Here is a 24,155-nt window from a genome sequence, read left to right as displayed (position 1 = left end):
AGAAAAATGTCCCCCCACCTCCCTGAATATATTAATCATTTCTGTTCTGTAATGGTGCTAATTTAACCCATCAAAAACAATAGTTACAGAAAACGTTGCAGATTTCTTTGATATCCGTTGGACAAATCACGTTAGCTAATGGGCGTGTTGCTTGGCTGTTACTGATATTCAGCAAAGCTGGGAATTGGACTGTATGTTTAATTATTTTGGTGGATGCTTTTCATTTTTGAATGGCTCATAGACATCACGTGGTGATGGCTCAGATGTTGTCTATATGATGTCTGTTGCAGGTTGCAACTTAAGCTGCATCTGAGGAGTTGCCCAGGGCACCATAAGGAAACTGAAGCATAAAGGCACCATGCTAGAGGTCCCTGCCTCTATGATGAGTCTCTAAAACAGATCCAAGGTTACAGTGCTAGTAAATGACAGAGCCAAAACTTGGACCCCAGCAGTGTGGTTCCAGTATCTACACTTCACCAGCACCCGCAACTGCCTTTGTTCTCTGTCAGGAACTGGCCCCCTCTGCTGCCCACTGTGCCTGCTCCTTTAGATTGATGTCACTGCTGTGGGTCCTCTCCATTTGTTTGTTTGTTTGTTTGTTTGTTTTGAGATGGAGTCTCATTCTGTTGCCCAGTTTGGAGTGCAGCTCACTGCAACCACTGCCTCCTGGGTTCAAGCGATTCTCCTGCCTCAGCCTCCTGAGTAGCTGGGATTATAGGCGTGTGCCAACACACCCAGTTAATTTTTGTATTTTTAGTAGAGATGGGGTTTCACTGTGTTGGTCAGGCTGGTCTCAAACTCCTGACCTCGTGATCTGCCCACCTTGGCCTCCCAAAGTGCTGGGATTACAGGCGTGAGCCACTGCGCCCAGCCAGGTCCTCTTCTTCTTTGGGTCCTCTCCTTCTTTGGGTCTTTGCTCAGGTGTCACCTTCTCAAAGGCACCTACCCTAACCACCTCATCAAAGTACCCATGCCCTACTGTCATTCTTTCTTTTCTTTTTTTTTTTTTTTGAGTTGGAGTCTCGCTCTGTTGCCCATGCTGGAGTGCAGTGGTGTGATCTCAGCTCACTGCAACCTCTGCCTCCTGGATTCAAACGATTCTCCTACCTCAGCCTCCCAAGTAGCTGGGACTACAGGCGCCTGCCACCACACCCAACTAATTTTTTGTATTTTTAGTAGAGATGGAGTTTCACTGTGTTAACCAGCATGGTCTTGATCTCCTGACCTCGTGATCCACCCGCCTCGGCCTCGCAAAGTGCTGGGATTACAGGCGTGAGCCACTGCGCGCGGCTCCCACTGTCATTATTTATTCCCATTGCCTTTCTTTGGTTTTCTCCTTTGCTTTTATTACCACTTGCACATTATATATTTGTTTTGTGTAAATTCCTTGAGAGCAAGGACTTTGTTTTGCTCTCTGCTGTATCCTTAGGCTCTGTAACAGTCCCCAGCCCATAGTAGCACTAGGTCAGTAGTTTTGAATGGATGCATGGATGACCTTCTAATTGGATAGCTGCCATTGACTTCCACTTGGCCTCCTTCTTGCCTTTTCCTGGTGTGGCTCTGCTGTACCTGGCCAGTACTGAGCGAGTACTCAGCATGGTGATTCCTCCGAAACGTTTGTTTACCCTGACAGTTCCTTGCAGAGAAGCATCTCATATGACTCTTGACTGTCCCACCAGTCCCCTTCTCAGCCTTACTGAATGTCCTTCATATTTTGACTCTGCCACCATGTTGCTCCCTCTTTCCTCTGTTCTCTCTGCAACCCCCTCCAGACCCGAGCACTCTGTCCTTGTGTGGCCTGAGCGTTGTTTGTCCTGGCATTTACACTTTAAAACCATCTCTTCTCAGTAGACTCCAAGTTGTGTGAGGGCAGGAGCCCGTATTCTCTCTTGTTCCCCTTCATGCCCCCAACTTCACCTTAGCAACTGGCTTAATGACCATCTACTGATAGATGAAAGAAGCCATTTAATTGTATGGGTAGAACCACACAAAATATGTTGGAAGCAAGTCTCACTTCTCTAGAATTAAATGTTTCTTTGGCACTACGAGATCTTACTGTTCAAGCTGTGAGATTTAAAGGGAAAATGCTTCCTGCTAATTATTAACAGTTGCCCTGTAAGAGCAGAGCCATTATGGGGTCCCGAACCCTGGCACGCTGCCCCTCCCAGCAGTGAGCAACGACACCGAGCCGGGAGGAATGCTAAGGCAACTGCAGCCCTGGCACCCGCAGACCTCAGATTACCCAAAGAGGATTGCAGTATCAGGGCCAAAGGAGTAGGGAGTGGGTAAAAGGATTTGAAATGAGATTATAGGACCTAAAAGATCCTTGCTTTTGTTCAGGAAATAATTTACCGGTTTTCTTTAAGGCAGCGAAACAATCCAGTTTAGGGCCTGGAGTGCTAGATCAATGTCCTGGGACTCTTCAGATACTTAAAAATAAGTTGATCTGTAGTTGTGCTTGTTGGGCTTCTTGTTTGTTTTTTTATTTAAAAAAAAAAAAAAGGAAAGAAAGACAGGAATGGAAAGAAAAAGAAACTCAATCGTCAAGTACTCTAAACAAACAAAATTGAATGCAAGATCTATTAAGAGAATACAAAGACAGCCTCTTTTGAAAGAACATCTTTGGCCAGTGTGTCTTTAAGCCAAAGTCTAGAAAGTGAATGGGAAGTGTGATCAGAATACAACTTCTTAATTTTTATTTTATTTATTTATTTATCTATTTTTGAGACAGAATCTCACTCTGTCACCCATGCTGGAGTGCAGTGGCGTGATCTTGGCTCGCTGCAGCCTCTGCCGCCCGGATTCAAACAATTCTCCTGCCTTAGCCTCCCGAAGTAGCTGGGATTACAGGTGCCTGCCATTGCTCCTGGCTAATTTTTGTATTTTTAGTAGAGATGGGGTTTCACCGTGTTAGCCAGGATAGTCTCCCTCTCCTGACCTTGTAATCCACCTGCCTTGGCCTCCCAAAGTGCTGGGATTACAGGCGTGAGCCACTGCACCCGGCCCTTAATTTTTTTTTTTAATATATTTTTTGAGACAGTTGCCCAGACTGGAGTGCAGTAGCGCAGTCTCTGCTCACTACAACCTCCACTTCCCAGGTTCAAGCGATTCTTGTGCCTCAGCCTCCCGAGTAGCTGGGATTACCGGTGCGCACCACCATGCCCAGCTAATTTTCTTGTGTTTTTTCAGTAGAGAGGGGGTTTCACCATGTTGCACAGGTTGGTATTGAACTCCTGGCCTCGAGTAATCTGCCCACCTCAGCCTCCCAAAGTGCTGGGATTACAGGCTTGAGCCACCACGCCTGGCCAATTTTTTAAAATTTTGAACCCCAAGAAGAAGGGTCCTTTCCCCTTGACCCCAATTCCCCGCATGTAAACTGTTCATAAAAACCCCGTGGAGTCTGCTGGGTGAGAATCGTGCAGCCATGCTGTCTGCCATTTGTGTTGGGTTTTATAGCCGGCATAACAGTTCTCTTAATACTTCAAGGCCTTTTTCACTTTTGATGCTTCCTGGAGGTATATTTTGTTTGGCGCTTAGCCCAGGTGCCTCTGAACCCTAAATCTCAGTTAGCATCTCCTTCCTCACGCTATCAGCCTTCCTGCTTTATCTGAAGTTTGTATTGATGTGAAGTGGCTTTTTGCCTTTATCAGAGCAGGACTTCCCATTCCCCTGAGTGTGATGAGGAGACCCATGAGGGGTTTGTCTCACTGCTGATAATACTTGGGTCTGATTCTTGCAAGATGGTTGGGGATTAGCTACCTCACCAAGGTATGCAAGAGGATACCAGGTTGGCCGGGCGCGGTGGCTGACGCCTGTAATCCCAGCACTTTGGGAGGCCGAGGCGGGTGGATCACAAGGTCAGGAGATCGAGACCACTGTGAAACCTCGTCTCTACTAAAAAAAAAATACAAAAAACATTAGCCGGGCGCGGTGGCGGGCACCTGTAGTCCCAGCTACTCAGGAGGCTGAGGCAGGAGAATGGCATGATCCCGGGAGGCAGAGCTTGCAGTGAGCTGAGATCCTGCCACTGCACTCCAGCCAGCCTCGGGGACACAGCGAGACTCCGTGTCAAAAAAAAAAAAAGAGGATACCAGGTTATGTGAAAACTTACAGGATATCAGGTTTATTTTGCCTCTAGCGAGGGACCAGTGTGTGGGTGATTCTGCAGAAAATAGTTGAGAGATTTTCGTACCATGGAATCCTGAGTTAACACAAAGTTTGGGAAACAGGGGTACCCTGGTTCAAACTTTTTGTTTGAACTTCTGTTATTAAAAATACATTCCAAATCAATGGGTCTGTTTCCTGTCGATAGAGAGAACATGCTGAATGAATACTTGATGTGTTGGAGGACACTGAATTTTGCCCTTCAGTGTTCACTATGTAATTATGTTGATGTAAAATACGTGCCCACCCTTGGGAGGCTGCAAGAGGTGATTATTTTGAATAAATTCCATATATGAGCTTCTGACTTGCCTTTTTTTCTTAAAAATGAAGTACTGTAACCTCTATCCTCCCCTTCCCGCCTGCCCGCAAATGTTTTTTATTTGAAGATGGGGGCTAGTTGGGTATCAGTTAATTAAAGTCTTAATTGTGTTTGATTCTGCAGCAGATCTGATGTTTACCTATCTTAGTAATAAAATGCAAAGCGTCATCCTTGAGCTCCCGCCCTTACCGGATGGCAAAGGAAGTACCAGCAACCTCGAGACCTATTAGCCCTGGGTGGTGATTTGTAATACGCAGTTTATTTTTGATGTTATATTCAAATATGAGAAAAGTATTGACTCAAGTTTCATCATCTGAACATTACTCAAGAATTACTATCTTGTATAAAATCTGAGCGTGTTGGGTGTTGGATTTAAGACATCCCATGTGTAAAACAGCTACGTCATTTCCTCCAGTGCAGAAAATTGAACATAGCAAGCCTGAGGCTTCTCTCCTTAGAAAGTTCTGCTTGCAAGGTTAGCCCTTGGTTGGTGTCTGCAAATTTGGATTTCAGGAGGGTTCTCAGCATTCCCAGACCTAGAAGAAGGGCTCCTGGTGCCTGCATCATTTGTGGAAACACTGTGGTTGGTGGAAGAAGTCTGACATTTTGGTGTGCTCTAGGCATAGGGTGTGTACCTGGATTGTCCCCAGGAAAAACCTTGGGCATTGAGGCTCTAAGGCTCTTCCCTTGCAGACAGCACTTCACGTGTGCTGGCAGGACGTGTAGCTGGGGAAGCAAGCGTGTTCTGTGTGACTTTCCTGGGAGGAGGCTATGGATGCTTGCATCTGGGTTCCTCTGAACTTCACCCCCACACGCCTTTTCCCTTTACTATTTGTGCTTCGTATCCTTTTGCTGAAATAAATCATAGCCGTGAGCATGACTGTACGCTGCGTCTGTGAGTTCTCCTAGTGAGTCGCTGGGGGTGGTCTTGGTGACCCCTCACACGCCTTCCAAACCTGTTCTGCCTCTTGAATTTTTCTGCCTCCTCAGGTCTTTCCCTTCAACCCAGTACAACCCAGTATCCAAAGCCAGCAACTCAGAATTGTCTTTGATTCTTCCCTTGACTCAGGCACCAAAATCCTGTTGATTTTGTCTCAGAAGTGTCCTCTTGAGCCCAGGCCCCCTGTGGTCTTTGCTGTTGGCCCAGTCCGGGCCCTCAGCGCCTCATCCTCACACTCCCTGCAATAGCTTCTCTGTCTGGTGTTTCTGCCTCCGTTCTCCATTCCAGCCTGTCTTTCGTGTCACCATCGTTTAGTCCAAAACCTAGACTGAGTCGTCATTGTCCACGAAATAGAATACAGATGCATCGGGTCGGCGGCTTCATCTGGCCACGGTGCAGGAAGGCAGGGAGAACCCGGATTTGAGTGGTTAGCTCCACCACTCACTGCTGCGCACAACCAGGCTATATCACCTGTCTGTGCATTAGTGTTTGTGTCTGTATCTGAGGATAAAAACAGTACCTTCCTCGTAGGATTGATGCAAGGATTAAATAAGTGAACGTTTAGAATCCTTAGAACACAGCCGGACTTATACAAGGTGCTTGATAACGGTTAGCCAAGATTATGTTTTATAATTATTTCTTGGCACTCTCCCCTCTGGGCTGTGAGCTGCTTCTGTATTGTGCCTGGCTGTAGCTTTTTAATAACCAATTGCTGAATGAGTGAATGAGAGAAAGAAAAAAGGGCCGGGTGTGGTGGCTTACACCTGTAATCCCAGTACTGTGGGAGGCTGAGATGGGTGGATCACCTGAAGTCAGAAGTTTGAGACTAGCCTGGTCAACATGGTGAAACCCCATCTCTACTAAAAATATAAAAATCAGCTGGGCATGGTGGCGGGCACCTTTAATCCCAGCTACTTGGGAGGCTGAGGCAAGAGAATTGCTTGAACCCGGCAGGTGGATGTTGCAGTGAGCCGAGATCATGCCATTGCACTCCAGCCTGGGCAACATGAGTGAAAGTCTGCCTCAAAAAAAAAAAGAGAAGAAGAAAGAAAAGAAAAAGCGGGGGAAGGTTAAAACATAGTTATTACTCTCAAGAAACTTACTGGCTAGTTGGGGGACATAAGATGCCCTAATATAGCAGTCCCCAACCTTTTGGACATCAGGGAACAGTTTCATGCAAGACAGTTTTTCCACGGACAGTGGTAGGGGGCATGGTTTTGGGATGAAACTGTTCCACCTTGGATCATCAGGCATTAGTTAGATTCCCATAAGGAGCACACATCCTAGATCCCTCACATGTGCAGTTCACAGTAGGATTTGCGCTCCTATGAAACTCTAATGTTGCAGCTGATGGGACAGGAGGGAGGCGAACTCAGGCAGTAATGCTCAGTCACCTGCCGCTCACCTCCTGCTGTGCAGCCGGTTCCTAACAGGCCCTGAACTGGTACCATAAGAGGTTCAGGGAAAGGAGGGATTTCTATGGGGTAGGAAAGGAGACAGGTTCAATTGTTACAATCAAAGGTGCCAGACTCCTACTTGTCACCATTTCAGATTCCACAGAGACAGAGGAGTGTCAGGATCCGGTGTGCTTCTAAGAGACACTCATATAAGTGAAGGGACCTTATATAAGGTCGACCCTTATATAAGGGACCCTGCAGGTCCCTACACTTTACCCCTGCTGAAATTTGCCTTTCCCTCAGGTGACATTTTGAGCTACTTAACAGGAAACAGGCACTTTCAAAAGTACAGTAACTGTCTAATGATTTCCAAGTGATTCCCTCCAGGGTGTCTGGATTTCTTCCTGACTCTCAGAGATGGAAGGAACTCTTAGAGAGAGGACAGTACCTGTCAGCTCCAGCACTAACACCCAGAACCCTTGCCTTCTAAAACATGTCGTAGGAAGCGGGGTAGCTATTCCTGAGGCTGGCATGGCTGAGCTGGTAAGAAGAGTTACCTTGAGTGAGCTGCTATTGAACGTAAAACGGCTGGCCGCGTGCAGATGATTTCATCCCATGAGCTTCCGCAGCCACTTTCAGAGGCCAGGCTTTATAAAGTATTGTCGAGATTGCTTTTACTGTTTTACTTTTTCTTTTTTTTTTTTGCGCATTAGGTACCCACTAAAGTCACCCTGTCATGCTACATCTTGAAGCCAATTGCAGTCTTGGAATCCCGCTTTGTGGTGCAGGTTCTATTGCACGGAATGTTTTATGAGTTAGCTCCTGCTGCTGATCAAACACCTCAAACTAAATGGCTTAAAAGAATCATCATTTGTGGCCGGGCACGGTCGCTCACTCCTGTAATCCCAGCACTTTGGGAGGCCGAGGCTGGTGAATCACCTGAGGTCAGGAGTTTGAAACCAGCCTGGCCAACTTGGCGAAATCCCGTCTCTACTAAAAATACAAAAATTAGCCAGGCGTGGTGGTGGGCACCCGTAATCCAGCTACTCGGGAGACTGAGGCAGGAGAATCACTTGAACCTGGGAGGCGGAGGTTGCAGTGAGCCAAGATCGCACCATTGCACTCCAGCCTGGGTGACAAAGTGAGACTCCATCTCAACAACAACAACAATAACAACAACAACAAATCATCATAGGCTGGGTGCAATGGGCTCATGCCTGTAATCCCAACATTTTGGGAGGCTGAGGTGAGAGGATCACTTGAGCCCAGGAGATCAAGACCAGTGTGGGCAACATAGTGAGACTCCATCTTTAAAAAAAAAAATGTAGTTGGACATGGTGGCACGTGTCTGTAGTCCTAGCTGTTCAGGAGACTGGGGTAGAAGGATAGCTTGAGCCTGGGAGGTCGAAGCTGCAGTGAGCCATGATCATGCCACTGTACTCCAACCTGGGTGACAGAGTGAGACTCAGAAAGAAAAACGAAGAATCATTATTTGCTCATCAATTCTGTATGTTGGCTCAGCTTGAATGGCTCATCTCTATTCCATGTGGTGTTAACTGGGCTCCCTTGTATATTTGGACCTCAGCTGGGATGGCTGGGACAGCTGGGGCCTGTCTCTGGGGTCTCACATCCTTCCGGAAGCGATACCAAGCTTTTTCACTTGATGGCAGAAGGGTTCCCAGCAACAAGAGAAAGCAAGCCCCAATATGCAAGCACTTTAACAGTTTCTCCTTGTATCATATTTGCTAATGTCCTGTTGGCTACAGCAAATCAAGAAGCCAAGCCAGATTCCTTTTGGCGGGGACCACAGGAGGGTGTGGCTACAGGAAAGCATGATTGTCGTAGGCCATTGCTGTGGTAGTTCATAACAAAAAGTTTATCTAGGATCTTGGGAGAAGGGAAAGCAGCATCATTCTTGAGATAGTTGCCTGGGTAGGTGCAGCCAGTGGTTAGAGAGCTCCACTCACCATCTGCATCGGCCCCTTTAGCCCCACTTCCCTCTGTGACCAGCAGCTACATATAAGCTTAAGCCATCTGGCTCACAGATTGATGGGCACTCAGTCCCAGAGGAGCCACCAGGAGAATATGGCTGGATCAGCACAAATCTGATGTTAATGCTAGAAAAGGAACTCCGAGCTGATATCCAATATAGCCCACGCAGATCGTTCGGCAGAGTGACATCTAAAATTCCCTGCAGTTTTCTCAGCCTGCCCTGAGTCTGAGCTGCATATTCATTCCATTCGACAGCAATTCTGGGGTCTGCCTGTTCTTTGTTCCTCTAACTGTGCTATGGACAACATTCTGAGGACAGCAGAGCCATGGAGGAGAGTTCAGGGAAGGAGGAGAAACAAAGACATGCCTGGGAGACTGGACACTCAGATTCGTTAGTTGGGTTTGCTGCCCTTGCCTTTGATCTCCTGCGCAAGTGGAAGGGTGAGCTGATGGACTATGTGATGCCTGGCTTCATCCTTGTTGTAATGATCTTATTTTCATTGTATGTCCTTTCAGGGTTATGCCAACGTTAAAGATTATATTTAGCAATTATTTGTGCTGCCTCATCAAGATATTGCTGTGTGATGCTGCACCAAGAGACAAGGATTCAGGAAATGATTTTAAGATCAGAAAGGTGTTTGGATTTAAGTCTAGAATGAGTAGGAGAAGGAATAAAAAGGATCGATGGTCTTTGTGCCCCAGAATGAGGCTGGGCCCTGGGCATCAAGGACACATTTGTCACACCTTTCTCTTTGTTTGTCTGAGCCAGGTGATATGGAGGGGGCTGATCTGGTATCGAAGACCATCTATCAAGTGCCTTTAGGAAAATAATTCAGGGAGATGACTAGGCTTTCTGAGACGTGATTACTGGGGAGGTGACCTCTGCTACAAGCCGGGAAGAGTAATTAAATTTGAGCAAGAAAGAAATTTCCATTCTTTTAGGCTGAGTTTATGAGAGTGTCTCAGATTAAGCAAATTCAACTGTCTTGGTCACTGAAAATCTCTTACTGTGTTGGGATTTTTGAAGGTTCTAGGTTGGCTAATATCAGCATCATTGAGAAAGGTGGCTTAAGTGACTGTGTCTGTATGTTTGTGCATACACGTGTGGCCTAGTAGGGAAACACAAGCAGAGCTCCACACCACCCTGTCCATCTCATGCTTGTCTTTTCCCAGTTCGAGATCCACCAACTGAGCTCATCTTGGCCACCATTGTGTCCCTAAGACTTTGTGTGTTGCACGGCACTTATTAAGCACTTAAGAAGTATTTGTTGAATGAATGAAATCAAGAAAATCTGGAAGGGAAATTTTCTAAAAGTATCTTTAGTTGACAGTTTTTCTGGAATTAACCTAGACATTTTAATGGTCACAGAACAATGACTGATGTTCTTGAAGTTCTTTTGGTTGAGCTGAGATAAGAAATGAAAGGAGGCCAGGCACAGTGGCTCATGGCTGTAATCCAAGCACTTTGGGAGGCCAAGGTGGGCAGATCACGAGGTCAGGAGATTGAAACCATCCTGGCTAACATGGTGAAATCCCGTCGCTACTAAAAATACAAAAAAAAAAAGAAAACCAAAAAACTAGCCGGGCGTGGTGGCAGGCGCCTGTAGTCCCAGCTACTCAGGAGGCTGAGGCAGGAGAATGGCGTGAACCCGGGAGGCGGAGCTTGCAGTGAGCCGAGATCACGCAACCCACACTCCAGCCTGGGTGACAGAGTGAGACTCTGTCTCAGAAAAAAAAAAAGCAAGGAAGATGACAAAACCAAGTGACTAGAGTTAAATTTATACACTATTAAAAACCAGTGCACACTCACTGCCAAAGACCCACACTCCTGAATGACTTAGATTACCAGCCTAGTGTAGTAAAATATTTATCGTTTTGTAGTGTATTAGTATTTTCCCAGAATTAAAATAGCTTATTGTATTTTCTGATTACTAAGTCAACATATACTCATGTAGAATGTTCAAACAATAAATCAGTTTAAAGAACTGATTAAAAGTATCCCTACTTCTGTGTTGTTACATTTTAAGAAAATGTTTAAAATTTTCTTTTTAATTCTTAATTTAATACCCATTATTTTAATTTAATACCCATAATGTAAAATGTACTCTTAATCACTTTTAAGTATAGTTCAGTAGGGTTAAGTGTATTCACACTGTTGTGCAACCAATCTCTAGAACTTTCTGCAAAACTGATACTCTGCAACTCCCCCTTTCCCCCACTCTCCAGCCCCGGGCAACTACCATTCTACTTTCTGTTTCTATGAATTTGACTGCTCTGGGTACCTCATATATATATGGAATAATACAGTATTTGTCCTTTTGTGACTGGCTTCTTTCACTTAGCACAGCATCCCCAAGATTCATCCATGTTGTAGCATGTGTCAGAAATTTGCCCCTTTCAAGGCTGAGTAATACTCTCTTGTATGTATGTTTAATACCACATTTTGTTTACCCATTCACCATCGAGGGACATTTGGGTTGCTACTGTGAATACTGCTGCTGCTGTGGACGTTGGTGTTGGAATAGCTTTTCACATGCAACTTGACGCACACAAACTTTACTTGTGCCTGAGCTCATACAACAGTATACATGGACTTCTTCTCTTGTCAATGCCTTTTTTTCTTTTTCTTTTTCTTTTTTTTAAAGACAGTGTCTCGCTCTGTTGCCCAGGCTGGATGCAGTGCCACCATCTCTGCTCACTGCAGCCTTTGCCTCCCAGGTTCAAGCGATTCCCCTGCCTCAGCCTCCCGAGTAGCTGGGATTATAGGCATGCGCCACCACGCCCAGCTAATTTTCGTATTTTAGGAGAGAAGGGGTTTCACCATGTTGGCCAGGTTGGTCTTGAACTCCTGACCTGAAGTCATCCACCCCGCCTCCCAAAGTGCTGGGATTACAGGTGTGAGCCGTCGCGCCCAGCAGTCTTGTCAGTTCGTATAGATACGCAGTACTCTTGTTTTACTATGTGTGCAATGTCCCCTTGTATGGATTCATCTGTTTGTGATTGGACATTTTGGTTGTTTTCCATTTCTTTATGTTATGCCTCAGTAAACATGCAGAGACTTAGACCTTTGTACACTTGCCTGGTAATAAAAATCCTAACAGTTAACTCTTAGGCTGGATTCTCTAGAAGCAGAATCTGAGACAGGGACTTGGGTGTGAGTGATTTGCTGAGGGACTGTTCTCAGGAGGGAGAGGGAGGGAAACGGGATGAGGAAGGGGCCAAGCAAAGAGGTCCCAAAGTCTGGCTGTGACCTGATTGGAGCATCATCACACCGGCAGTGTTGTCCTCTTTGGGACAAAGCAACGGGACTTTTGTCATTTATCTCGTAATCCCAGGCCTCTTGAGACCTTCAGCTAAAAGGATTTCGGTAGAAGGTGGTGGTTGTGAGCTGTTAGCCCAGCTTGCAGGGCAGTTGGCAGTGGGGGCAAACTCTAGCACGGAAGATATGGGTTGAGGTATAACTGCGAGTGCTCATAACCTCTGTGGTCCTGTCTTTAGGCCTGGTGCTATGCTAAGTACACACATGCAGTTCTAATAGTCCTATGATTTAGGGGCTAGTATCTCTCTACTCTACAAGTAACTTTCCCAGGGTCCACCAGCTAGCAAGGTGGTGGGATTGTAAGACACACTCAGGTCTGTCCAGTATTAAAGCCCGAGTCCTTTTATTGGCGGGCCATAGAATGTAAAGTTTAATTCCTAGAAGCTGAATTTATGGACCAAGGAGATAGACATATTTATCAAGTTTCTCTCCCTCCCCTTTCCCCAAGTTATATCAACTTAGATGTCCTGTTGTATTATATTTGACTGTTCTCCTGTCATCCCTGGGTCTTGTCAGTCTTTTAAGTATCTGCGAATCCAATTGATAGAGTTTTTTTTGGCTTGATTTTCCTTACTTTTACAATTGCTGAGGTTGACACCCTTGCCCGGGTGGATCAGCCAGCTATATTCTTCTCTTAAGGCCCGGTTTTTAGTCCGAGGGCCGTGGCTTTTTCTTTTTTTCTTTTCTTCTTTCTTTTTTTTTTTGAGATCTAGTCTTGCTCTGTCACCCAGGCTGGAGTGCAGTAGTACAGACTCGGCTCACTGCAACCTCTGCCTCACAGGTTCAAACGACTCTCGTTCCTCAGCCTCCCAAGTAGCTGGGATTACAGGTGCCCACCACCACACCTAGCTAATTTTTGTATTTTTAGTAGAGATGGGATTTCACCATGTTGGCCAGACTGGTCTCACTCCTGACCTCAAATGATCCACCTGCCTTGGCTTCCCCAAGTGTTAGCATTACAGGGATGAGCCACTGCGCCCAGCTGGCCTTCACTCTTTTTTGCATCCCGGTTTGAATTGTCCAAATCTCCCCCATGGATTTGAATGCTGCATTTATAGTACACTTGTTTTGCACCAGTGCTTTGTTCTATTTCTAGACTTTCATAGAGGTAGGTGTCTAGTTGTTTTTTGTTTTTTGTTTTGTTTTGTTTTGTTTTGTTTTGTTTGAGACTGAGTCTCGCTCTGTTGCCCAGGCTGGAGTGCAGTGGCATGATCTCAACTCACTGCAACCTCTGCCTCCCAGGTTCAAGTGATTCTCTTTTCTCAGCCTCCCGAGTAGCTGGGACTACAGGCGAGTGCCAACACGCCTGGCTTATTTTTTTTGTATTTTTAGTAGAGACGGGGTTTCACCCAGTTAGCCAGAATGGTCTTGACCTCCTGATCTTGTGATCCACCCGCTTCGGCCTCCCAAAGTGCTGGGATTACAGGCATGAGCCACCGCGCCCGGCCGCAGGTGTCTAGTTTTATGCTAAGATGCCATCCTTTTAATTGCCATACACCTTTTTTTGTTGTTTTGTTTTGTTTTGAGACAGAGTCTCACCCCTGTTGCCCAGGCTGGAGCAATGGCGTGATCTCGGCTCACTGCAACCTCTGCCTCCCAAGTTCAAGTGATTCTCCTGTCTCAGTCTCCTGAGTAGCTGGGATTACATGCACATGCCACCATGCCTGGCTAATTTTTTGTATTTTTAGTAGAAACAGGGTTTCACCATGTTGGCCAGGCTGGTCTCATACTCCTGACCTGGCCTCCCAAAGTGCTGGGATTACAGGTATGAGCCACCGCACCTGGCCCCATACACCTTATTTTTTAAAAGATATAAGGCATTTTTAAAGATATTTTTTAAAAGATATAAGGATTTTCTTTTTAGACAGAGTTTCGTTCTTGTTGCCCAGGCTGGAAATCCAATGGCGCGATCTCGGCTCACCGCAACCTCTGCCTCCTGGGTTCAAGCGATTCTTCTGCCTCAGCCTCCTGAGTAGCTGGGATTACAGGCACGCACCACCACACTCAGCTAATTTTGTATTTTTAGTAGAGACGGGGTTTCTCCATATTGGTCAGGCTGGTCTCGAACTCCCAACCTCAGGTGATCTGCCCGCCTCGGCCTCCCAAAGTGCTGGGATTACAGGAGTGAACCACTGCGCCTGGCTGAAAGATTTAAGGATTTTTCATGTCAACTAGATGCTAACTAAAGGGTTGCCAAGTGTAGAACACTGATAGTCCATCCAGCCCCAAATAAGACTAGGTAATAAGGTCCTTTTATTAGCAGTTAGTGTGGTGTATATGGTGCCCAAATGCTAGTAGGTACTTAAGCAGAATCCCTGTTTCTCTTTTGATCCTTGTCTGTAATAATTCCATTTGCATGATGAACCCTTTCCTTAAAGGCAGTGGGAGAGGTAACCTTAAGCTTCATCTCCATTTGAATTCATTATCAGTGGATTAGTTAGTAGTTGTCTTTGCAACTGAGAGAAGGTTGACTCAAAGTGGCTTTCATGCAAATGAAAATTGGGCAGCTTTATCCAACTGGAAAGTCCAGGATAGGTCTAACTTCAGACAAAGACATGAAGTTATGACTTCCTGGCTCCAGCAGAGCCAGTACCTCCATCCGTCAGAATCTCTTCTCTGTGTTGGCTTGGTTCTTAAGCACGGTGTCGCCTTGTGGAGGCAGAATGGCTGCCCGACCCCTTGTGAGTCCCTGCAGGTAAGTCCAATGAAAAGAGAGAAGATCTCCTCCCACAAAATTCTGACCTGACTGCCATTGACCTAAAGCCATATCCCCTTCCCTAAGCTATTCATTGTAGCAGAGGACAGTGTACATTTTTTGACTTGTGGCTGGTATCATGCCCACGCTGCACTAGGGTGCTGGCACCCAGGGGAATTTAGAGAGCTGTTGCTGGAGGGAATGGGTGCTCACTGGCCAGGAGCATTGGTCACTGTCCCCACCCCTGCACAGGTAGGATGGCCCTTAGGGACATTTTATTTTCACACCGAGAAGAGTTCATACTGTCGACCGGGTGCAGTGGCTCACACCTATAATCCGAGCACTTTGGGAGGCCGAGACAGGCGGATCATGAGGTCAGGAGATCGAGACCATCCTGGCTAACACGATGAAACCCCGTCTCTACTAAAAATACAAAAAAAAAATTAGCCGGGAGTAGTGACAGGCGCCTGTAGTCCCAGCTACTCGGGAGGCTGAGGCGGGAGAATGGCGTGATCCCGGGAGGCGGAGCTTGCAGTGAGCCGAGATTGCGCCACCGCACTCCAGCCTGGGTGACTGAGCAAGACTCCGTCTCAAAAAAAAAAAAAAAAAAAAAAAAAAAAAGAGTTCATACTGTCAGGCTTAGATACAGAACTGTTTTTCAAGATCTGGGCTTGCCCAGTTTTGGTGACTTAAGGCAGCTGAAACTCCTCTTTCAGGTAGGTCTGTGACTGCAGACTGAGAGCCCCAGGAAGCCAAGGCCATCGGTCACTCTTGGCAGAGCTTAATTGAGTTTTCATGACTAAGTGAGATTATTTTTACTGAGTGAGGTGAGGTTCAAGCCTGCCGTTTCGGTATTAAACCAGAAAATGGTTCCGCCACACCACTGTGGGAATCCACTGTAGAGGCCGGGCCTTGGCTGGCTGTGGAAGGGTTAAACCGCACACCCAGAGGGCAGAGAGCAGACTCCAGAGACCCCCCTGGGCTAAAGTGCATCTCCTCCTCAGCCTCTGCTTTGGTTTTGCTGTTACTCCGATGGTTAGCTATAACCAGTTAATGAAGAGTTTAGATTCCTTTTTCTTTGCTTAAAGCACAGACTTTTCTGTGAAATCCACTTCCCCCATTTTCTTGTTTATAAACTTTTTTTTTTTTTTTTTTGAGACGGAGTCTTGCTCTGTCGTCCAGGCTGGAGTGGTGCAGTGGCCGGATCTCAGCTCACTGCAAGCTCCACCTCCTGGGTTTACGCCATTCTCCTGCCTCTGCCTCCGGAGTAGCTGGGACTACAGGCGCCCGCCACCTCGCCCGGCTAGTTTTTTGTATTTTTTTTTAGTAGAGACGGGGTTTCACCGTATTAGCCAGGATGGTCTCGATCTCCTGACCTCGTGATCCGCCCGTCTCAGCCTCCCAAAGTGCTGGGATAACAGGCTTGAGCCACCGCGCCCGGCCTTGTTTATAAACTTTTAATTCTACTACCAGAGGCCACCCGTGTCATGGAAACAGCAGTGACCTGGTTTCCAGGTGCCCCTCTGCACCTGCCCAGTGCGTGACTGTGGGTGAGTCCCGGAACATACTCCCCACAACCCCGATCTCTGTGTTCTGGTGGGTAAAGAGAAGTGGTGGCAGGTGATAACTCCTGGAGGCTTGGAAATGGGGTCCTACAATATTAATCCAAAGTGACTGCAGGGCACGCCAAGTCCAGCCATCACACTTAACGGAGGAGAGGCTCTGAAGAGAGTGAATTGCCTGTAAGGGGTGATGTTGAATGGAGACCCTCAAACCTGGTATATGGTTGTTTGGATTTCTGAATATAAGGAGCATTTAAACTACCACAAGAAAAAATCAAAAAACAAACACACAAACACAAAGACAGTTTTATAGTCATCAAGGAAATCCCATACACAGGCAGGGGGACCGCCATGCGGCCAGGCCTCAAGAGAACTAGTGGCTGGAACAGGAGACCCCTCAGGCTGCAAGAGCTCTCCCAGGGGCTTCAGATTTTTGCTTCTCTGTCCTCTGCGTCCTCATCTGCCTGGGCTCCATTAGCCTCTGCACGAGCCAGGCTCCCCTGCTGTGCTTACCTGTCCTTTGCTGCCTCCTTCCATTTGTTCACAGTGTGTTAATCTGCTCAGGCCACAGCTTCTTTCTGGCCTCCTAGCAGCTTCTCCTTTCCCTACCTCCTCCTTAAAGAGTCTGTTCGGTTAATTCTAGTCTTGGGGACTCTGAATGACTCAGCTTCTCTTTTTGAGCCAGGCCAAGTCGGCCATAGGTTACTTGAACTCTTATCTTTTGTGTCCAGTTCTGGGGCCAGGTTCTGCTTCTTCCCACTTGTATGTGGCCACAGATATGGGTGCAGGCATTATAAGGACAGTGTGGGCCAGGAGCTCCCAAAGACCCTCAAGTTCACCAGGTGTCTTCATTCACAGAATGATGCTTTCCCCAGGTACAGCCTGAAGACACTGGGATTATTTTCAGAGTAGGCTGGAGACCCATAGTGGCTGTAGTAAGTGTGTGCATCCGCACAGAATGGTGCAGGACATCTCGAACAAATTCCAGAAGATTCGAGCTCATTTTAGGAGAGCTAATTCTATCCTGCTGGATTAGGGGCAGAAATATACAATTTTTTCATTTTTCTTTTATTTGTTTGTTCGTTTGTTTTGAAACAGGGTCTCACTCTGCATCCAGGGTGGAGTGCAGTGGTACTATCTCTGCTCACTGCAGCCTCACCTCCCAGGTTCAAACGATTCTCGTGCCTCAGCCTCCCGAGTAGCTGGGATTACAGGCGGGTGCCACCATGCCTGGCTAAATTTTGTATTTTTGGTAGAGACAGGGTTTCACCATGTTGGCCAGGCTGGTCTCAAACTCCTGAGCTCTGATGATCCGCCCACCTCAGCCTCCCAAAGTGCTGGGATTACAGGTGTGAGCCACTGCTTCTGGCCTAATTTTTAATTTTGATGTTATTTTCATGCTCTTCTTCCAAAAATGCAAATACTGACAAAACTTGAAGATCTTCGTTCTTTTCTTTATGTCAGTGCAGAGTGTACAAAAGTTACCTATATCAGACACACATTTAAATTATCGTTAACAGAGACTGCTGTAGGATTTTCTTTTTTTTTTGAGATGGAGTCTTGCTCTGTCGCCTGGGCTGGAGTGCAGTGGCCGGATCTCAGCTCACTGCAAGCTCCGCCTCCCGGGTTTACGCCATTCTCCTGCCTCAGCCTCCGGAGTAGCTGGGACTACAGGCGCCCGCCACCTTGCCCGGCTAGTTTTTTTGTATTTTAGTAGAGGCGGGGTTTCACCGTGTTAGCCAGGATGGTCTCGATCTCCTGACCTCGTGATCTGCCAGTCTCGGCCTCCCAAAGTGCTGGGATTACAGGCTTGAGCCACCGCGCCCGGCTTGCTGTAGGATTTTCTTATGAGTGATTCTGAAAGATTGAGAATGGTACTTTTTCTAAGCTTTGGTTGAGGCTGGGATTGGGAAGGATGGTTCCTCTCACCATGGTTATGCAAAAACTATGGGTTGTAATATGATGCAAAACACGTGTCTCCCAAGAATAAGCGGAGGTGCCGGCTGCCAATGAGCTTTAAGAAATACTGTGACTCGGTAAATGGAGAACCCAAGGGAGAGGGTAGCAAAAGCAAAGAGACCTTTGGTGTTTCTGACTTTCACAAGAGCCTGTCCAAATTTTCATCCGCATCAGCACTTTTCTAACAAAGTTCACCAGCCATCCAGCGTTATCTGGTGGGCGGCCTTATTTACACATAAAATATAATTGGTTCCATATTCCTCTCACATCTACAAGCAGTACCCATGTTTGTTTTTAATAACCAGAATTATTTCAGCTTAAAAAAAGGTGTAGATTTACATAGACAGTCTGATGAGTGCCTCAGATTGTTCCATTAGTAACACAGAGGAGAAACAATGTAAGAAAAGCATTTTGAATTTGTGTGCGGAGGTGGAGAGAGAGTTGGGTTAGTGAAATCAGAAAGCTTCCAAGTAATGATTATTACATTTAATAATAATTATATTAGCATTCCACAGGGACTGTTTTCTGGAAAGTTTGATAGTACAGTCACTGAGTAGTACACACTCAGAGCAACCTAGGCTTCAGGCCATTGGGTGGGAAATGGCCTATTTGCTTTGTTTTGGTCGTGTTTAAACTTAATCCAAAATCAATTTCTTTTTCAAGAACTAAAATGTCACTAGTCTGTCTTCCACTTCAGGCTTCTGCAAACTTTTTCTGTGAAGGGTCATGTAGTAACTGTTTAGCACAAAATAGATATATACATAAACAAGTGAGTGTGTTGTGTCCAGGAAAATATTATTTATGGCACGAAGTTTGAATTCAAGCAATTTTCACTTGTCAGGAAACACTGTTCTTCTTTTGATTCTTTTTTCCCTGACCATTACAAAATGTCAAAGCTGTACTCAGCTTCCAGCTAGTACAGTTTGGTTCATAATTTGCCAACCCCTGTTCTAGTTCTGACTTTGTAGTTAGAATTTTTTCTTTTGGGGAGAAAACTGCACTTTGCATATGAAAGAGAACCAAAATTGTGTGTGTGTGTGTGTGTCTGTGTGTCTGTGAGTGTGTGTGTGTGAGTGTGTATGTGTGTGACTCTGTGTGTGTTGAGCTTTTCTGTTTCTTCACCTCCCCTCTTGAGGATGAAGCAGGGTCTCTAGACATTAGAACTCTGGTTGTTCGAGGCTGCCACCAGCAGTTTAGTGCTGATGGCAAGGAGGCTCGCCTCAGGGACTGAAAAACTCTTCTCCATACAGAATTCTGAGGGACTCTTGAAATAGAGGGAATTGAGAACGCAGACAAAGGCAGAAACTTGAGAGGAAAGCTGCTGAGCATTATATGAACATAGCTGTGTAAGGGCTGTGAAAATGGTGTTGGTGTTTTCATAATTTCTTTGCAAATATATATGTATTTTAAAAGGCTTAGGTCTCTCAGCTGCTTCTTTTCATCCTTATTCTTAGAAGTAGGCAAAAGACATGCTTCTACAAATTATAAACACCTGGTTTTGTTTAGTATAGTATTGAGGGAAATTAGGAAAGTTGCAGAAACATTCGTTTTCCTAAATTGTTCTATATAACCTGTGACAATGCACTGCAGACATATGCATTGTATTTAGTTAGATCCGTTTAATAAGAGTCATTCTTATTACGACACCTCCCAAATCCTTCAAAAATATAAAGCTTTTAAATATTTGTCCCCTTTTATAATTAGTCTAGATTTAGCAGTGGGTCTTCCTGATTTGAGAGGAAGCATGCTGCATGGTTGCCTGGCAACAGCTAATCGTGGTATTAGGGGCCAACAAACAGTTGGCAGAAACTGTAAATTCTTTTGTCTTGTTAACAAAAAATGATAGTTAAAGAAACAGCAGTATATTAAGTCTGTTCTGCTGTTCAAACCTATAACTTAAGTGATAAATTCCTGTGCTAATATAACCTCCGTGTGCTGCTGAAATTTATAGCGTGTTTAGAGAACCTGCTCACTTCAGACTTGAGTCACATGTCATCTGCTCGTGGTACTGAAGCTCATTGGGTAGGACAGTGATGTCATAGAGACGTTGTTTTCTCAAAGGGTTCTTAAGAAGAATCTGAGGTGTTTGTTGAATGATGGGTTTTGAAATGCATGTGAAGCTCCAGCATAAACGTCCGAAGTCAGGGTTCTGGTTCTTAAGCAGGAGCCGCGAGTTCACCATCGATGACCTCAGTTCCCATCTCCTGGTGGGCCTCAGTGGGTGCAGACACCAGCACCCGGCCTGTGTGATCCGTCCTGGTGCGGGCCAGGCCCTCCTCTCGTCCGCTCCAGATCCGCCGGGCTCAGCGTAAGTTTTCTAGCACAACTTCATAAAATGAATTCTCATTTCATAAGCAAATACGGTGTGAGTCATGCTTTGGCCACATAGAATTAAGAAGGAAGAAAAAACACTACTTATTTGGTTGGTACTTTTTTTTTTAAGAAATCACACTGTATTCCAGATTTGTCCCCAGATCAGTGTCAGCTTCCTCTCCTGTGGGTGTATGTTTTTAAAGGACGTCGTCTATTACAGGTCAGGATCCTGCTCCACCAGGCACTTCGGTGTGTATTTTCTCACTTAACTCCCAGCTCTGTGCAGAAGGTTTGGGAGACACTGGTGCTGAAGCCAAGTCTTATGGGGACAAACGGGGAGGAGCCAGGTTGAACACCCAGGTTTTCTCTGGTTTCCACGCCCATACACTGCTTTATCCTTAGTTTTGGGCCCAGTTTTCAGAACACATCCAGAATCATCCATTTGCCCAACGAACCAACATAAGGTATCAAATGAATGGCCCAGATGTTGAATGTATTTCATCCTTTGTTTCCTTGATTTCTAAAAACAGCCCTTAGGTATTTTTATCAGGATTTTTAAAAAGCACATCTTGTTGTGTACGTGCTCTTTTTTCTATATGATCTTTGTCGCCTCTCCTGCCCCGCCTCTACCATAGTCAGAAATCTCACGTCTCAACAAACATCTCTCTCCTGTCTTCACCAGCCACTTTCTCCTTCAAACTGGACATTTTGGATTTTCCCTGCTAACCTTACCGCCCCTCCCCAGGCTCCAGCTCAGCAGGAAGAAATGTCGTCAGCAGAGGCTGCAAACCCAAGCCTGTCCCTTTTCAGTGGTATTTTTACTACGAGCTGAACTACTTCAGCATCGTGTAAACACGCTGGAGTGTGTTAACAGCTGCCTCTCTTTTAAAGTTGAACCAGCTCAGAACTAAAAGGGGAACTGCTTTCAGGTTCTGTTCAAGTTTGCATGTGACAGCATCAAAGCTATTTTTAGCAGAGTGATCACCGGCAAGAAGCTGGAAGCGGCTGCTTTCAACTATCAACAGTGGAAAGAAGGGATCATATATGCACTGTTGCAGCTCTTGAGTCCATTTATGTGGGAGACACAGGGGTGTGTACATCTCTTCTTCAAAGTTACAAGGCGTCTTGTCCCCCATCACCTTGGCAGAGACAGGATAGTGTGAATTTAGTGCTTGCTTGCCTGGGCTGCAAGTTAAAGTAGATACACTGATAATAGTGAATTATAGGACTGTCCTCAATGTCTGTTCTGAAAAGAAGGTGAGGTATAGATACTCAGAAACATCCACTAAACTTTTGAAGTGTTCGTATTGTTTCTTCAGTTTTCCTTTTCTTTTCCAAACTCAAGAGACAACAGGAAACGGGAGGTGGTTATGTAAAGCATCATGGCAATGAAGAGAGCATGAGTCACTTACTAGCCATGCGACCCTCATTAAGTGACTTTGCCTTTCTGAATTAAGTGTTCTTAGCTGCAAAATGAAGATCGTAATACCCGCCCTATATACTTTACAGGACTAGTTTTGTTTTTTTTTTAAAGCAGATGTTTGTTGAACACCTATTCTATGCCAGCTACTGGGGACATAAGCCGAATCGGATCGTCAGTGTCTTCAGAGAGCTTACAGTCTGGCTCCATGAATAAATAACTTACAGCACGGTGTGTTGCATGGAAAGGAGACAGCATAAGACAGATAGGATCTGCTCTGAGCATGGACAGAGGCAGGAAGGAGACAGGAGGAGCAGTATTTTCAAGACTGCATAGAAGTTTGCAAAGAAAACAAGGGAGTGAGGGACATTCCAAGCAGGGGCAATTGAGTAGCAATGACAGAGGTCAGAGGCGCTCTGGTGTCTCCAAGGGACCATGAGTAACCTGGTATTGTCAGAGCAAAAAAAACCTACAAGACAAGGGATGGCAGGAGAAGCTGGAGCAAGTGGAGCCAATTGTTTAGTGCTAAAGAACTTGGAAGTGGCACAGGTCACAGGGAGCCAGGAGTCATTTTGAGCACACGATTGATGGGATTATACACAAATTAAAGTGGAATCATTGCTAACAAAAGTCCCTGCATCTGTGTATATGAAGTGGTAACAGTTTAGTGCAAGCAAAGGATGCCCTACACATAAAGTGTCCTCCCTGGAAAGGCTAAGCTGTGGAGCAGTACTGAAACTTGGTGGCCTGTGACTCCTTTTAACATTGCCTTTAAAGAGGGTGGAGGTAAGTAGAGAAGAGCAGGTGAAAGGGAGAGAAGTAGCATACCTTCTCAGACCCGATTGGCACTGGGCTCTGCAGATGGCTTTGGAGGATAAGTCACATCCTTCAGGAGCTTTCAGGCCAGGTAGCACTGACAAGGAAGGCGCGAGCCTTGGCAGCAGTGTGTGGCTTGTGTGTGGTCAGGGGACTTAGAAAGGTGAGCCCAATGTCCTAGCACCAAGAAGCACAGCCCATGCACAGCCATGAGTCAACTTCCTCCAAAGGTTGTAGGAGGCTAAGGTTTTTCGGGTTATGTTTAAAGCTTCAGTTGTGTGGTCCTTCTTATACGCCACAGAAATTGAAAGAAGAGGGAAGCACAGAACAAAACAAAGTAAAACAAAGCAAAACCCTCACAATCATACTTAACTGTATACACCCAGAAAGAAGGCTGCTGAGAAGGCACGGTGTGCTACCACATTGTGTAAAGCTTGATGGACACACCCTCATAGTTACATAACTATGGACAAGAAGTGACATTACTTTTTTGAAACTATGTTCTCTTTTAATTTAATGCTGTCATGGAAGTTTAGCAACATTATTTGCCTCAGTTTACTTCCAGGAGAAGAATAGATGTTTCTATAGCTTTTCTTGAAGCATCGAATGAGTATTAAGTACTACGTGTTTAAGAATCCGTTTCTTAGGCCCCAGCCCGTGTGATGGTGGAAGAAAAGCAATGTACTTGGCCTTCCCAACCATTTCCTTTTTGGTTTTCCTGAGCTACACTATGTGGGGAAGGACTGAGAGAGGGACACGTGGGACAGTTTGCTAACAGCAGAGAGTCACAAGCAAGCAAAAGCTTGGTATAGGGAGGTGGCCAGAGGTCACCCGGAAAGGAGGGAGTAGACAGGGCACCTTTGAGGTTGGGCCGGGCCTTTCTGCTCATTTGCAAGTATCAGGACAAAGACATGGTTAAGGCGCTGATACCCATCACGGTACTTTGTTGCCTTGGGAGACAGAAGAGATTACTTTTTGGATTTTTTTTTTTTTTTTTTTTTTTTTTTTTTTTTTTTTTTTTGAGACGGAGTCTCACTGTGTCACCCAGGCTGGAGTACAGTGGCATGATCTTGGCTCACTGCAACCTCTGCCTCCTGGGTTCAAGCGATTCTCCTGTCTCAGCCTCCCAAGTAGCTGGGATTATAGGAGCCTGCCACTGCGCCCGGCTAATTTTGTGTATTTAGTAGAGATGGGGTTTTACCATCTTGACCAGGCTGGTTTTGAACTCCTCACCTCATGATCCACCCGCCTCGGCCTCT

The 24,155-nt window shown here is 45.8% G+C and overlaps 1 protein-coding gene across 1 annotated transcript in view; it reads left to right on the top strand.

Annotated features, from left to right (window-relative positions):
* The window catches only part of FOXN3 (forkhead box N3), a 479,473-nt gene that overhangs the window by 304,195 nt on the left and 151,123 nt on the right, over positions 1 to 24,155 (top strand). The gene's annotated exons all lie outside the window — the stretch shown is intronic.

The sequence above is a fragment of the Rhinopithecus bieti genome, unplaced genomic scaffold (assembly GCF_001698545.2).
Source record: "Rhinopithecus bieti isolate Rb0 unplaced genomic scaffold, ASM169854v2 scaffold_12086, whole genome shotgun sequence".
NCBI classification, from domain to species: Eukaryota; Metazoa; Chordata; class Mammalia; order Primates; family Cercopithecidae; genus Rhinopithecus; species Rhinopithecus bieti.
Note: the sequence above shows the minus strand (reverse complement) of the source record. Positions and strands in the feature narration are given on the sequence as shown.